We start from the raw sequence: 16100 nt of genomic DNA, 5'->3' as shown, positions 1-16100 counted from the left end.
AAATAAATTTTCAAATTTTCGTAATTACATTTAGATGTAATAAGTCAAAACAATGTTCAGTAACATTTTCTTCTGAACTAAAACAATCTAGAATTTCTAGAACAAGGACATGTGGCAATGAAAAAATTCCTTAGAAAGACACAATTTTCAAAGAGATAAATGATGCGCTCTGGAGTCACTGACTATTTTACCATTAAGTTCAACCAGTCAGTATGAATAAGTTTATCCAGAGGGAGCTAAGCACAGAGTTGAATACAAGACAAAAGTCACTGCATGCACCGTAAAGTCCAGCACCTTCAATGCAGATGTGTGTGCCTGGAAGGCCCAGCCTAAAGGTTGATGATGATGCTGTCCCCCTCCTGTTGTCTCTCCATCAGGCTGCCCCCCTCCTGCTGTTTCTCCATCAGGCTGTGCCCCTCCTGCTGTCTCTCCATGAGGCTGGGCAGGGCTTGATGGGCTCACTCGCCACCCTCTCATAAAAAATCTTGGGAATGGGCCAGGTGTGGGGGCCTAGCAGCTAAAGTCCTCTCTTTGAACGCGCCAGGATCCCATATGTGCGCCAGTTCTAATCCCGGCAGCTCCACTTCCCATCCAGCTCCCTCCCTGTGGCCGGGGAAAGCAGTTGAGGATGGCCCAAGGTCTTGGGACCCTGCACCCGCATGAGAGATCTGGAGGAGCTCCTGGCTTCTGGCTCCGGATTGGAGCAGCACCAGCCGCTGCAGCCACTTGGGGAGTAAATCATCAGATGGAAGAGCTTGCTCTCTGGTTCTGCCTCTCTGTATATCTAACTTTGCAATAAAAATAAAATGGATCTTTTAAAAAAAATTTTCTTGGGAAACAGAAAAAGTGATTTGTTCATCAATGCATCATGTGGATAATGACCTCAGTGCACAAGAAAAGCTGTTGGTGCTTATTCATCCATTATCTTTTTTAACAGATCCAAGTGCTACGCTGCTCATTCTCTCACGTTCTGGCTCTAAACTGTTCTTTTGTTGTTGTTGTTGTTTTCCCGTGTGTATGTCAACTTGCCACTCAACACCCATAACCGTTGGGCCACAAAAAGTAGATACAATGGAATAAAAGTGACACAGACCTCAGAGACTTGTCTTTGCTGAAGTGCATGCTTGGGGACTAGGAGATTCCAAGGGTTGCAGGAAAGAGAAGATAGGCTACTGCTGTCCAAGGAACGACAGTGTCATCTACCAGAATTCAACTGGCGTTCTACCCAAGTTATACAGTAATACAAGTTAGAAAGAAAAAAGCATGTTCAGTACAGTAACAGAGCCACTGGTATAGGAATCTATCATGTGCTGTTGACACAAGAGAACCTATACACCCAGCTGGTTCAAGCCCTGGGAGACAGGCAAAGTCATTCACCAAGGGCTGACATTTGAGGCAACAGAAGACAACCGACTGTTACTGGCCAACTTGGAAGTTCACTGAAGTCTGTAAAAGCTAAAAATAACCACACAAACATGTTTACAGCATTTTAAAAATACAGGACCCACAAAACAGTCTTCTAAATATAAACCGTGAGTCTGGAGTTTGGAGCTTCGCTTTGGGGTTTCAGAGATGTCATCAGGGCATCCCACATTTCACCACAGAAATTTACATTTCAGTATTTGACCTTAAATATACAATTGTTTGTATTTAACTGGTGTCGAGGATGCTTGGATTTGGGGTGCGGAAGAAGGCAAGCAGGAGGGAGAAGATGGTACCACTCCTCCTTTTAATGAGAGGGCTTCAGTTAGCCACCAGCCCCCAGCTCTTTGTGGTAGGGCCTGACCTTCATGAATTTCTGAAAAGGGCATCGTGTCTGTATTTTTCCATTTGACATGTGCACTCCAGTGGGCCCTAGCCCAAAGCTATAGATGGAAGCTATAGATGGTGCTGCAACAGGCAATGTAGATATGATGTCATATGGAACCCAGACACAGGTACACAAATTTCCCCATCCTTGGCTGGTACATTAATTTAGGCAAGTAGAAGGCAACTCTAATTTTTGTTCTGTTCCTGAAAAGTGAAAGAATTCTATATCAAGTATGGGGAAAATGTTCCAACTAAAAATCATGATGCTTACATTAAACAATGGTTTGGGGCAGCTGGATATGGACTATGAAGGATTCAACTGTAGTATTTTAGTGGTATAAGAAATGAGTCTATTTGCCTTCTACATGTATGTAAAACCATTTGTTATTAATTTTTAGCCTGTACTGTCTTTAATTTTATGTTCTGACTTCAATTCTAAGAAACCTTAAGTTTAGGGCTGGCGTAATAGTTCAACTGGTTAATCCTCCATCTGTGTCAGTATCCCATATAGTACCAGTTCATATCCCGGCCACTCCATTTCCCATCCACTTCCCTTCTTGTGGCCTGGGAAAGCAGCAGAGTATGGTCCAAAGTCTTAGACCATGTACTCATGTGGGAGACCCAAAAGAAGCTCCTGGTGCCTAGCTTCAGATCAGCTCCAGCTGTTGCAGCCATTTGGGGAGTGAACTAATGGATGAAAGATCTCTTTGTCTCTCCTTCTCTCTGTAGATCTGCCTTTCTAATAAAAATGAATAAATTAACAAAACAAAATAAGAAATCTTAAAAATTTAATAGCTGTTGGGGTAGGGGGTATGGCACCAGTAAGTTGAGTTGCCTCTTGGGACACCCTCCCCCATCTTATATGGTTTGGTTCAAGTCCTGACTACTCTACTCTTCCAATCCAGCTTCCTGCCTGGAAGGCAGGGAATGATGGTCCAAATATTGGAGCCCTTGCCACCTACACAGGAGACCTAGATGGAGTTCCTGGCTCTCGGCTGTGGCTTGGCTCACCCTGGCTGTTGCTGACAAGTGGGGAACGAACCAGAGGTGGAAGGACAAATCCCAACCATATTGCTCTGTTGCTCTTTCTTCCAAACAGATAAGTTTTACATAATTAGCAGCTGTTAAGAAAATAAGGAAGAAAAACCTGCAGCAACAAGCTAAGTCCTATACTTCTATGTGACAGACTTAAAATGCTTGTGCCCATAAAGCACTGTGGTAGAATCTGTATTTCTGAGGGTTGTCCAACTGTAGCAAAGTGTTCTCTAGAACAAAACTGTTTTTGTCAATTCATGTTAGTTATTACTATTAGCAAAAACAAAGTCAGTTAAAAAACTAGGAAATAACTAAAATCCAACTGCCACTGAAACATGCTTTTTTAAAGTATTTAATCTAGTATTAATTTACATATATATATATATATATGTTGAGATTCCTTCATTGCAAGCATATATCAAGCACAGAGTCCAGCATCTTATTGTCCAGATAAGTTCAACGGCTTCTTGGGAGACCTTCTATGGTCCCCATTCAGCTGGTGGTAGCAATTGCTAGATTGGTTCCGTCTTGAGCCTCAACTTCCACTGGAATCAATGGGTGTTGTAGTCATCCTGGTTCTGCTCATCACATATTCAGCCCTCACACCCACCAACCACTGGGAGCTGCAGCCTAGTGGGAGCGATCCCCAATAACCCCCACCTGGCCCGCCCCTGCCCTGATTTGCCAGCATGTGTAGCAGCCTAGTTCAGTCTGCCCCATATCCCATTGGGCTCTCGTAGATGTCGAAGGGTACTGGAGCTTAGTTCCATCCAACCAGCTCAACTGTCCAGCCTTCACGGATGTTGTTGAATGTCTCTCTGTCTAGCCAACCCAGCCCCTGTCCTAGTTGTTATTGTACCCTCCCATGGGAGTGTTGACCCAGGAGGGGGGAGCCCACTATTTCTCTCCCAGGTCACTCTCACTCTTGGTTGTGCTCTCTCCAGGTGGCTCTGTGGTTGGACTTGACAGTAATGGCCCCTAGTGCCAGCTTCTGTTATGGTTAAGCCCCGACAGCTCTTACCCCCTTCTGTTTTGTTAACACTACAAGGAATAGTCCACCCGTCCTGGCTCTTCCCTGATCTGGTTCATATGAGGCACACAGGTGCTGCAGCCTTACCTAGTCTGGTCCCAGCTCATGCTCTCCAGTGGGAGTCCACCCCTTCTTCCCCTGTTGGCTCTGCTACCCCTTCCTGATTCTCACGTGTGCTAATTGGGTGCTGTGGTCTCATCTGGCACAGGCAGTCTCACCTGGGTATTCTGTGTTGTATCCTGCTTTTGTCGCGACCGAACCTGGATCGACCCACACTCTACTCCGGCGTTTGTATTTGCCAGTGGACAACGCGAACTGACTCAGCCTGGTCTGCCCCCAATCCATGCCAAATGTATGCCAGTGGTACACTTTTTCCAGGCTGTTTCCTTCCATGCTTCTCGCATTTATTTGAAGGATCCGTGTCCTGTCAGAGGATTTGCTCAGACTTCTCCCTCAGAACCCCTCCTGGTGCCAGGTTTCACGCACATGTGTGGGTCCGTGGGCCAGCACCACTCAGTTCATCTCCTATTCTAGCAGGAGCAATGGCTTTTTTTTAAACTGGCCTTTAACCCATTCTGGTTCTTGCTGCTGGATGTTTCAGCCCAGCCACGGCTTGTCCATACCCACATATAGCACATACATGGCTCAGTTGGGGTTGAAAGCCAGCCTAGTCTGTCCCACATCTGCCCTGGTCCTCCAGAACACCAGAAGGTGTTACAGTCTGACCTGGCCCGGTGCGCCAAGTCTTAGTCCACGCTTGTACCAAGGGAGGCTACAACTGTGTCCCGACCAGAATGCAGCCCCATTCCAGCATGTGCGCCCCTTGGTGGGAACCTTTACCTAGCCAGGGTCTCCCCCCAGCTCCCCAATCGGGCCTGATCACAGCCAGTGCTAAGCGTGCCAGTGGTGGCTCTGGCTCAGCTCAGCACAGCCCGTCGCCTGACACAAAACCTGCCCTAGACACTGTGGCTAAGCTCCTTGTTCTCACCCAGCTTAGATTGTCACCCTCCCCTCTCCTAAGTCTCCCAGTGGGGTTAGAATTTCCACAGGATGTGGCCCACACCCCCCCATCCATTCCACCCCCAGATATGGTTCTTGAGTGCTAGTTAATGTCATGGCCCTGCCCACTGTGATCCGTCTGTTGATCCATCATCATGGCAGGTAATGGGGACATCTTGCTGGGCATGCACAGAGTCAGTTTTTGAATGAACTGGTATTCGGTGCTCAGCATTATTATGTAATTACAGGTTCTTCAGAGGAAGATTTACTGTCATTGGGAATCTTTAGAGTTGATTCATTGCTTCAAAGCACTGTGGGTTCAGCATGGAGCTATCTAAGCAGCGCATCAGAGAACCAAAATCCCAGAGCTCCCCTGCTGGGCAGCCAGCAAACAGAACATAGCGCCAAATGGGAGCAGCTCACCACGTACACATGGTGGCTGGCTCATGTAGTAGGCATGAGGTGACTGTCTTGCCTGGCGGCCTCCACAGCAAGGTGGCTGCCTAAGGTTAAGATCTCTGGACTCCAAGATCTGCCCCCTCCCATTTCCTACCCCAGCTCCAGCCAAAGCGAGCAGTAGGTGGAGTCAGACTTACCTAACAAAGCTTGGAGGCTTCCCTGAGAGGTCAGCTCCTGGAGCTTTGTCAGGCAGGCCCGGGAGCCGCTCACCACGTGCACGTGGTGGCTGGCTTGTATGAAGTAGGCATGAAGCGACCATCTTGCCCAGTGGCCTCCGCAGCCAGGTGGCTTCCAGAGGTTAAGATCTCCGCAGTTCATTAATTTTTTTTACTTATTGCTATTTCTTTCTCCCAGGTCTATGTTTACTATGCCTGAACTATGAAGGGAAAGATGAAGCCCTGATTGAAATACCTTTTGAAACTCAAACAAATGGATTTAGTAAATGTGAAAACCGAAGGTATTTATATTAAAAGGACCTTCTAACTTAGCAGAACTTCTAGATACATTCTAATAATTAAGTTATCCAGCTATAATTCCAAGAATGTTCTGTTCTCCTTCATCAATTTGGTACAGTATGCAATCAATAATTTAAGTAACTAATGACTAGAACAAATACACAAACAATTCTCAACTCTAATGCTATTATCTTTGCTTAACAACATAGCAACTATAATCTCATATAAAAATGGATTAAACCTAATAAATTAAGAACTTACTCCTTTAGAACAAAATCTCTTGATATTCAGTTTGGTAGGCATTATAATCTAAGATTTGTGAGAATAAATATCTTTACCCCTTAGCCATTTAAATGTTTACAATTGAAAAATCAAAAGACTACCCAATCTACTTACAGTTATCTACAATGAACAAAGAATGGTTTATTCCAAAAGTAGACAGACATTGGGAGGAGAAACAAAACATCTCTGTTTTAGATTGGGCTTTAAAAAAAGAAAAGTAAAAACGTCACCTGGTATTTTGTAGAAAATTGGCTGTGAGAAGGCAAAGCCATGACATTTCTCTTTAAAGATAATGTAATTCTAGGTTGGCAGGAAATATATATACACATATATATACATATATATATTTTGGTAATTGGACTGTTTTTGCAAGGGTTCAGACAAAGGAAGAATGAGAAACCACATCTTTTACTTGTTCCTAGAAGTAACTTCACAGGTTAAGAGTCAGAACTTCCTCCACCTCTCTGCAAATATATGCCTTTCAGATAAAAATAAATGGTAAAAGAAAAACAAAAACAAAAACAAAAAACGGGGCCAGTGCAGTAGCACAGTAGAAAAATCTTTACCTGTGGTGCTGGTAGGTCTTATAGGCACCGGTTTGAGTCCCAGCTACTCCAATTCTGATCCAACTCCCTGCTTATGAACTGGGAAAGCAGTGGAGGATGGGCCAAAGCCTTGAGCCCCTGCACCCGCGCGGGAAGACACAGAAGCTTCTGGCTTTTGATCAGCTCAGCTATGGCCATTGCAGCCATTTGAGGAATAAACCAGCAGATGGAATACCTCTCTCTGGTTTGAAAGGCAAATTTTTACAATTTTTAAAATAATAGTAATAATAAGGACTTCCTCTCTCACAACCTTTGCCCCCTACTCTATACTCATATAGCTTTATAATAAGTAGACATTTGAAAAAAATTATGAGAAATAAAAACAACTCAGCACTGCAACTATCAGGAATTTCTTCTGCTTCCTCTCATAACCTGGTTCTCTCACCAGTAGCTTTTAGGGTAGCCACCACTAACCATTGGCTTTCATTTAGTCTCCCAGGCTCTTTCCCTCCATCATTCTATTTTGAAAACTGAACACATACGATGACTGACAAACGTGTTCCGAGAAGTGGGAATGAAGGGCTAAGGGTACAGGTGTGCAATACAAGATGAACCCTACAAGAATCATCATTGTCATCAATAGGCAATCATACAGTGTTCAGTATGAAGTCGCTGAATGGGGAACAAACCAGAAAGGAGGAAAAACTTCTACAACAATGAAGATTTATCATTAAACTTGGGGATGTCAGCTTACATTTTAAATGCAGGTTGAAAAGCACATGATACTTCAGATGCCATTCTATGAAATACTATGAAGCAGAAAACCCTTCCAAGATGTCTATGGACAATTAAATGTGTCATAAATGTGAAGGTCCTTGCTTCTTCATTCTTTTGCCTGCCCTCTAGTGGAGTATTAACAAGCAAGCAGAACACTTAAAAAGGCCACCAACTACACAAATCTAGGAAAACCACAAGAGAACAAAACAGCCCACAGAGGTAACCTCGAATGTCTACCAAATCAGACAATTAAGTTAAAAAAGGTAGTTTCTAAATTCTTAGTGGACACTTTTGACTTAAAGACAAAACTTTGGTATAACTTTGATAAGCTAAACAATTTCCTCATGCACCTTTGGACTCTCCAACACAGCCTCTTAAGGAAGTGCCAATACCTACACGGTATCTAGGTAACTTATGGCTTTATCTAAGATAACAAAACTGATTTGCCAGCCAACATGGTCTGAAAACTTTCCTTTTGGTTTTCAGACATTCTGGACAGGCACAAATAAAACAACCATTTCTGTAGAGAAAAGTCTGGGATCTATGGATTCCTTTTCACAGGAGTTGAAGTAAAGAACAGGTACAGTGGGACATGGGTTTGGTGCCAGTGGGTGAGGCTGTGTGACTCCTCTGGGAAGATCCCCGTGGGGATCTTTATGTTTAGAAGGCAGTGTGGGCTTTGCCGATGATCTCATCAGCAGCAACAGCCGACTCTCCCAGAATCAGCCGCTCATTCAACACTCAAGTTTCACAGTAACATACATACTTCTTTAAATATGAACCAGATAGATACATAGCCCGACAGAAGCAGACAACCCATCAGTAGACCTCATCCTTCTGACTGTGATATGTGTGCAAGAATGTCAATCAGAATTCCTAACAGCACTGAGCGAAACTGGGTGCCAGGTGGGGGGAAGATTTAAGTGATGGGCACAGTTTCTGGGTTTTAGTGACTCAGTCACTCTGTTTCTTAACTTCTACAACAACCACAATGCCTTCTTACTCATAACTGTGATAAATACAATCATCTTGAGACAGACAGGTAATTCAAGATCTCCTGTATCTGACAGCACAGAAAAATGACTCCTACTGCAGTTGGAATTCTGTTGCTCAGCACTGTGAGAACAATCAAAAGAGAAAATTTACATAAAAATATTCTTAAATAGAGGCACTCAACAAGTGTTTACTAAATTAGCACTTTTAACACCCTCTGTAGAAGTGCAGGAGTATAATAAATTTGAGAAAGTTTTAAAAGCAGTTAGCATTTAGTGATTTATGACTATGGATTGCATGTATGTAGCAGCAGCTTAAAAGACTCACCCAGCTTTTAGCCTATATCAGGGCAGATGAAGTATTCAAAGACTCATCTGAACAAGCAACTGCTCAGGATCAAGGGACACTGGATTTGGGCTTTTTTTTTTTTCTTCAGACTGTTGTGATTGCTATGAAAGGGAGGAGGGACACAGAGGGCAGACACTCATTTTCTTCTCTCCATTTCTTTCCCTTCAGGCAAGATCTGAGTAATAGGAAGTACCAAGGAACACAGAACAAAATTCCTTTGCTTGGGAAGCTTTCCCCAATGTCTCTGTGATTGCTTAGATTTCTACCAGAAAAGGCAAATTTCAGCCAACAATGGTCAATGGATATATTACAATCTTCGAAGTTCACATACTAGCAGGGTGCTGGGGATTTCCCAGTTCTCTCAACTTGGACATGGATTCTTGAGTTCAGTTTTTATTCCTTATCTGCTGTACTGCCAAACTATTCATAGTACATCAAACTCAAATAATTCACTTTCTTTAAATCTACTATATTAAGATGGTGACATCACCATGAAGTTTAAAATACACTAACATTATGATATAATCCCTAAAGCATGCTTATACATCTAATTTAATGTCTTGGAGTCTGTTCAAATTATTCATTAAAATGAGAAACAAAGAACACGACAATAAAGGAGCAGCTGTTGCATTTGTATATTGGATTTGCAGTGTGTAGTATATTTATAGTTAAACAGAGCAAAATGGGAAAGAACTGCTCCTACTCCCAAAGAATTATGTTGTAACTATTAGTGCAGGGTCATTATTTAAATGTTTTTTATACAAGCAGCATTGGGTTTCTGTGTGCTTTAAGTAAACACATAGTCTGTAGTCACAATTTTTAGACATATTTCTTACGTTTTTGCTGAATAGTTCAGCATCTTGTTTCTCTAACCACATTATCAGCAAGTTGAGGCCAGGTACTCATTTGAGTCACCACTGTCCACTGAGCTCCTAGCCCATTCCAGGAAATAATAGGTGTTCAATACAAGCAGTAATGTTAAAGTGTTCTGTAGGAGTTAAACCATCCTATGATTCAGAAGCAACACAATGCTCTGCCCCAGGCACCTGCATCCCCAGTTCTACTCTAAATAGAACTGTATCACGGTAGTGCTGGCTTCTTACCTCTCCTGTGGGCTAGCCCTTGTGCCCCTTACCTGGCCTCTTTCATTTCTGCCCACTTTCTGACCCTCTGTGTTATTAATTCCCCCTCATGGATCATTTCCAGACATCCCGACCAGAGTACCATCAGAGTACCATCAGAGTACATCCGCTCTCCTACTGTTCTAACCCTCACTGGGTTTGTATGCACAATCTTTAAAATTAGAATTTATGATTTCTTCCTCTGTCCATCAACCCTCAGAGTGTTAACACCCTCACGTAACCCAGCTAACAGCACTGAAGTAGCTTTTTCAAACAAGTCTCACTCTGATGCATCTGGGAGTGAATCTATTTCTTATCATAAGGGAACTAGATGAGACACCTCATGCTTCCAAATGGCTTACACCGGATTTGCCACTCTTGGACATCATCCACTGAATACCTGCCTGAACAGCTCACTTCTCTTCCTTTTCCCAAAGTAACCATACCACCTGTCTGGGCCACACACCCACACCACTGTTTTTCAGTCTTAGAGAGTTCACTTTCTATTTTTCTTCACACAATTAATGTTCATTCTCTCCCTCTTGCCTTACATTCTTCCACTGCCTAATCCATCCAAGGTAGCCATGCACTGCCAAGATGCGTAACGTTTACATTTTGTTTTATAATTAGCTCAACTGTTTATGACTTTTCACTCTAAAGATTAAGGCACAGAGTTTACATCAATAAGCAGCATTCACACTACCATGACCATGGATGTCCTAACCAAGGGTAGGTCACCCACTCCTCTACTTGTCAGGATCACTACTGGTGTCACCTGATGGAGAATATCTTAGGGTCAAATTCCAACAGATTTCCCCTCTCCCTCCCTCCCTCCCTCCCTCCCTCCCTCCCTCCCTCCCTCCCTCCCTCCCTCCCTCCCTTTCCTCTTTCCTTCTTTCTTTCTTCCCTTCCTGCCTTCCATTTTTAAACTCACCAATTGTTTATTGAATCTTCAACTCTTCCTAAGCCTCAGACTCCCATTATACTTCTGCAATTATTAATCCCTTCCTTTCCTAGAGCCCCTTGTTGGAATCTCTCACCATTCTCCCCTCTGCCCCATCCCAACCTCTTCTCCATTGAGGAGTGGCTGCTAACCAGTCTGGAGGTAGCTTTCATCCTCCAACTACCTACATGGCTCTCCCAGGTCAGTCCACCCATCTCTGCATGCCATGACTCTCTTTCTCAGTTTACTCCTTGTTTTGTTTTATCCCAGTCCTAGAAGCATGCAAAAGTCATGCTCTAAGGGAGGGAGACTGGCAGAACGGCTGCTAACAGTGTTTATCCATTCAGTTCTATGTGAGCAAACACAGCTCCAAAACTTAGTATCTTAGAATAAAGGGAAAAAAGTTTAAAAGATCTCTCAAGTATTTTGGTTGGTTGAGAATTATAGGCCTTCTCTGTGTGGGTTATTTGTACCCAACAATCATCATTTCATCATTTAAATTGCAAAAACATTAAATCCAGGAATGGGAGGTAATGTTCAATTTTCCTTTGTATTTTTTTTTCAACTGTATACCTGTTATACAAAATTCATTCTAAATTTAAAATGCACATAATTCTAAACCTGGCAATCTAAATACATCTGGGGAGATTTTTGAATTGTAAATGATCAATTATATCTGGTCTGTTTATTCATTAAACAACATTTGAGCACCTACATGTGCCATTGTTGTCATGAGAGGGATAGCAGTTTAAGAAACAAAAATCTGTCACCTCAGAAAGAAAACTAAGGAAACTGAGAAAGAAAATTAAGAGAACATAAATTTTAGTGGAGGAGGACAAAAACATGTACATCCATTTTGGAATCATCTAACTGCTATGAAGGGAAATTCACTTTGATTGCAAGTCATCACCTTACCTAATCAACCCAAAGGAGTTGGGGAACTGTCCTAACACCATCCATAAAATGTCTTTTAGTAGATGTGAGCCACCATTCTTAATTCAGTCCCTCTGGGCAACGGCAATTACCAAGCTCTTAGGATCAGATCCTGGGAGCCCATGGGCTTGAAAGCTCTTCAATCTTGTCCTCTGAACATCTCCATCAGCTAATAAGATGAGGTAATCAATGTGTGGCTTCACTGTGTAATCTCCATGCAAGGCCATTACTTCAGTCCCTTGCCATCATCAAATACCCATCCCGGAACACTCACCACTCCAGTCCAATATCCATCAACACAATGATCCAAGCAAAAAAGGTGGAGAAAGAAGACAGAATTACACCTCATTACCTGTTTTGTTTTCTAAACACTTTGACATTTTGTTAGAGCTCTGCTTGTTTTCCTCCTACCTGAAAGAACAAGTAGAGCAAACAAGTATCAAGGAAGATGAAGTATTTTCGAATTCAAGAAGCAATAACGATGATTAGGGCAAGTGGCTAAAGGTAAGAGAACTGGTTTGATCTAGAAAACATATGAGGGTACCTCAAAAAGGTTCAGAAAAATAGAATTAAAAAATAAAATTTGGTGGGAAAATTCTGAAATCCAAACACAGGAAGGGTTCAGTGAAAATGTGTATTATAATTAGAAAATAAAAACTATCTACATATTCCTACTCTTTAGGAATCACGATCTCTTACTTTCAATTAAATGAACTTTTTGATCTACCCTCACACTAAATGATGACTTTGTATACACATGTAACTGATTTTTCTGGAGAACAACCCTATTTATATCCCATGTAAATAGTGACTCCAGAATGAAAATTTACTTGTGCAATAAAAAGTGAACAAAAGCAGCTATACCTTCCTCTAAACAGGAACAATTAAAGTGGACACACAGAACAACTGAGGTGGATTCCCAAGGGATGAGGGGATGCTAGCACTGAACACCCTGGACAGCCCTCCAGCCTCTCTTTTGACCTAACTCTCCCTTGTCCCCTGCTGTCTTTCTTATTTTCTCTGAAGTTTGCTTTCTCTAGCAATATCTTCTCCCTGTCTCCTCTTTCTGACACAGAAATCAGAAAATGCTTTTTGATAGCTTGGACACTGAACAGATGAAAGCAAGAACTAGTATATATGATCCTTCAATACTTTTTAAAAGACTGTTATTATTATTAGTAACAATAATAATTAATATTTACTGAGTACCCATTAAGTACCAGACATTGTTATACAGAGTTTTATATATTAACTTAATCCCTACCACAATCACATGAGATAGACAGTAATTATTCCCATTTATAGGTGAGACAACAAGTCACAGAGATTAAACAACTTGCCCAGGGTCATAATGAATATGGCAAGGCCAGGATTTGACAAAACCAATGGTTATCCTTAACCACTTAATAAATTAGGGGCAGCCAACACTTTTATAAAGAGGCCAACAGTGACCATTTCAGGTCTCATAGGCTACCCAAGGCTTCTGTTTCATATTACTTTCAACAGTCTTTCAAAATGTGAAGAACCTTCTTAGACAAAATCATGACCAGGGGCTGTAGGTTGCCAATCTGTGATGTATGGTTCTATTATTTCAAATGAGTTAGTCTAGTACTTTTCATGTAAACAAATTCAGACAGAAACAAAAATGAAAGATTCTGGATGGGCAAGCTTCAAATCTATGGCCAGTGGATACTTGCAAACTATTAATTGTGAGTAGCCACTGAAACAAACACAGGTGAAAAAAATGCAAAACTCTCAAAATCAAATAGCTGTAGGAGGTTTATGAACAGACACAAGGACATTCAGCTCATAGATATCATCATATCTAACTACTACTAAATGGGAGGTAATACAAAAATAAATCTTAGCTTCAATAGGCAAGTGTTTCAGCAGTAAAAAGTTCTTCTCTATCTGCTGGAAACAGGGACAACTGTGTCATCTATTTCCTTATGGATAATAGTGTCTGTAGTGCCGTTCCTCAAAGTCCCTTACATATATTAGTTAATAGTTACATTCTCGAAGTACTCATGCTCTTCAATGTTAGAAATGCAACAGGTTAATTGTTAGCTCAAATCTGGAAATCAAAAAACTACAAACATCTCCAACCTATATTCTTTCCTAGTGAACTGGTAAGGCCCAACTCACATAAACACCAGTACATTACCGCCCTCTGAACACATTTCAACATGTTATAAACACGCTTCTGTAAAGGCTGCATCGATGATGCACTTCCAACGCATCTTTTAAAAGCCAAGAGCTCTATTTCAACAACATAACAATCATTTTGAAAAGACCCTAAAGTAGGAAATGAAGCAACTTATACTGGCTCGTGACTACAAAAACAAACAGCTCCAACTACAAATTCCATTTCTTAGAAATACTTCATCTATTCTCAATTATTTGCTATTTCTCCATGTGTGTGTGGGGGGGGGGAGGTTGAAGACACTGAGAAAACAGACTTAGTTTTGTTTCCTGTTAACATGGGATCAGCTGTTTAAAATAACTGCAGTTATTTCCAGTCACATAGGCAAGGGGCTACCTATAAAAACAGATGCCTCCACTTAAAGAACAAAATAGGAGCATTTCCAGCTTAAAGAGTGTCCAGAGTATGCTACTGGGCAGACCTAAAAATACAGCTTTTTAAAAATACCAGGCAGTAACTCAAGACATCATTCCTTCTCATTGTTTTTAGCAGTTGCCAAATACACAAGAAAGGAAAACAAAACATTCAAGGAGATAATCTTTGTATGGTATTCAACAATATTTGCTATAACACTAGAATCTTCCCTCACCATTTGGCTGCCCTAAAGAACTTGAACATTTTCTTTGCTGAGAAAAGTTGCTTACTTAGTAGTTAATTTTTACCCACAGTTCTTTCTTCTCAACGTAGAAATGCATATATTTAGCCTTTGTTTTCTCTTTGGCAGTAGTGAGGAGTCAGAGGTAATCTTAGCGAGTATGTTGTTCAGGACCTTGACTGCTGAAGTTTTACCCTGTGCAAGTCTCCTCGTTTCTGCCCTCTCCTGTGCTTTGAGATAATGACACTGCTCCCAGAAGAAAAGTTGCTTTGAAAGCCACTGTACTTTGTACTTGTCAGGTCAGATAAGGGTTAAGTGTAACTTACAGAGCAGGCAGAGAGGATTGGGGGAGGCGAAGGAGAGCATCCCAAATCAACTTTCCCTCTTTCCATCATGCATCCGCCCAGTTTTCACCTTTATCTTCTGGGCTCCTTCTGGGCTCCCCTGGATTTGAGCTTCCAAAAATAAGGGAAATCCCTCTCCAAAGCAGACAACTGATCCCCTTTTGGGAGATGCAAATTCTGTGCTAAGCAGCTTTGTAATGTCTTTCCCCTTAAAGCAACACAATTTAGAAGCTTCTTAAATAAATAAATGTCAGTTGCACCTGTGAAAATGCTTGGCGCAGATCATTAGCGGCTTATCCAAACCTGTTCTTCTATTCTGTCCCAATGAATAAGCTGTATGTGGGTACATGGTCATCAAGCTAGAAATTACACTTCTCAGCCTCTCTGGCAAACAGAGATAGTCAGGTGGCTTTCCTTGGATGAAGGGGTGTGGCCTTTTCTGGGCTGGGTTCCAGCAGGGAGGAACCTGGGTCCTGGCATTCTGCAAGGGGCATGCTAGCCTGGAATACCTTCTTGTTATAAGGGCAAGAATATCATGGTTTCTGTGTTCTAACAGGCAAGGCTTTATTATAATGGACATCAATACAGACTATGTGTGGTGCTGTTCTGAATTATTTCATGAATGAGCTTCTGTGAAAGGTACTATTACTATTCCCGGTTTCCAGATGAGGAGACACAGAGTTACAGTCAGGTGAGTTTTTCCAAGTGCACAAAGAATAGTGATGACTAACTGTAGGTCTGCATGGTGTGAAGTCCAAACACCTACTACTGTACATTGCTGCCTAAAAGGAAATCTAACATTGATCAATTTACAAATGATCTCATTCTGAGCTTTTTCTTCTGTGGCATAAATTTATATAGATTTTTTTATAGATTTATAGATTTCTATAAATTTTATAAATCTCCTTAAATTGTATATTTGTAAACCATACAAATTTATATGAATTGTTCAAATTGTATAAATACCCTTACTGTAATACTAAAGATTTAAATTTTTTTGTAAGACTGATGGAATCATCCAGCAAGCCAATAAAAACACAGCTTTCTGGGTGACATTTTTTCCTTCTATTTCTAAAATTCAATTATGTTGTACACAAGGCCTGGATCTGACCTCAACTTAGCACCGTACGACACAGGTTGATCATCTCTAATCCAAAAACCTGAAATCTAAAATGCTTCAAAATCCAAAGGTTTTTGAGTATCAACATGGTACTCAAAAATTTTGAAAT

General features: G+C 41.5%; 1 protein-coding gene across 2 annotated transcripts in view; it reads right to left on the bottom strand.

Annotated features, from left to right (window-relative positions):
- GAB1 (GRB2 associated binding protein 1) overlaps positions 1-16100 on the bottom strand; it is a 131760-nt gene that overhangs the window by 55835 nt on the left and 59825 nt on the right. The window lies entirely within an intron of this gene.

This window comes from Ochotona curzoniae, unplaced genomic scaffold (genome assembly GCF_017591425.1).
Source record: "Ochotona curzoniae isolate NIBS_2020 unplaced genomic scaffold, NIBS_Ocur_1.0 scaffold_4506, whole genome shotgun sequence".
Classification (NCBI taxonomy): Eukaryota; Metazoa; Chordata; class Mammalia; order Lagomorpha; family Ochotonidae; genus Ochotona; species Ochotona curzoniae.
This window is presented reverse-complemented; position numbering and strand designations above follow the sequence as displayed.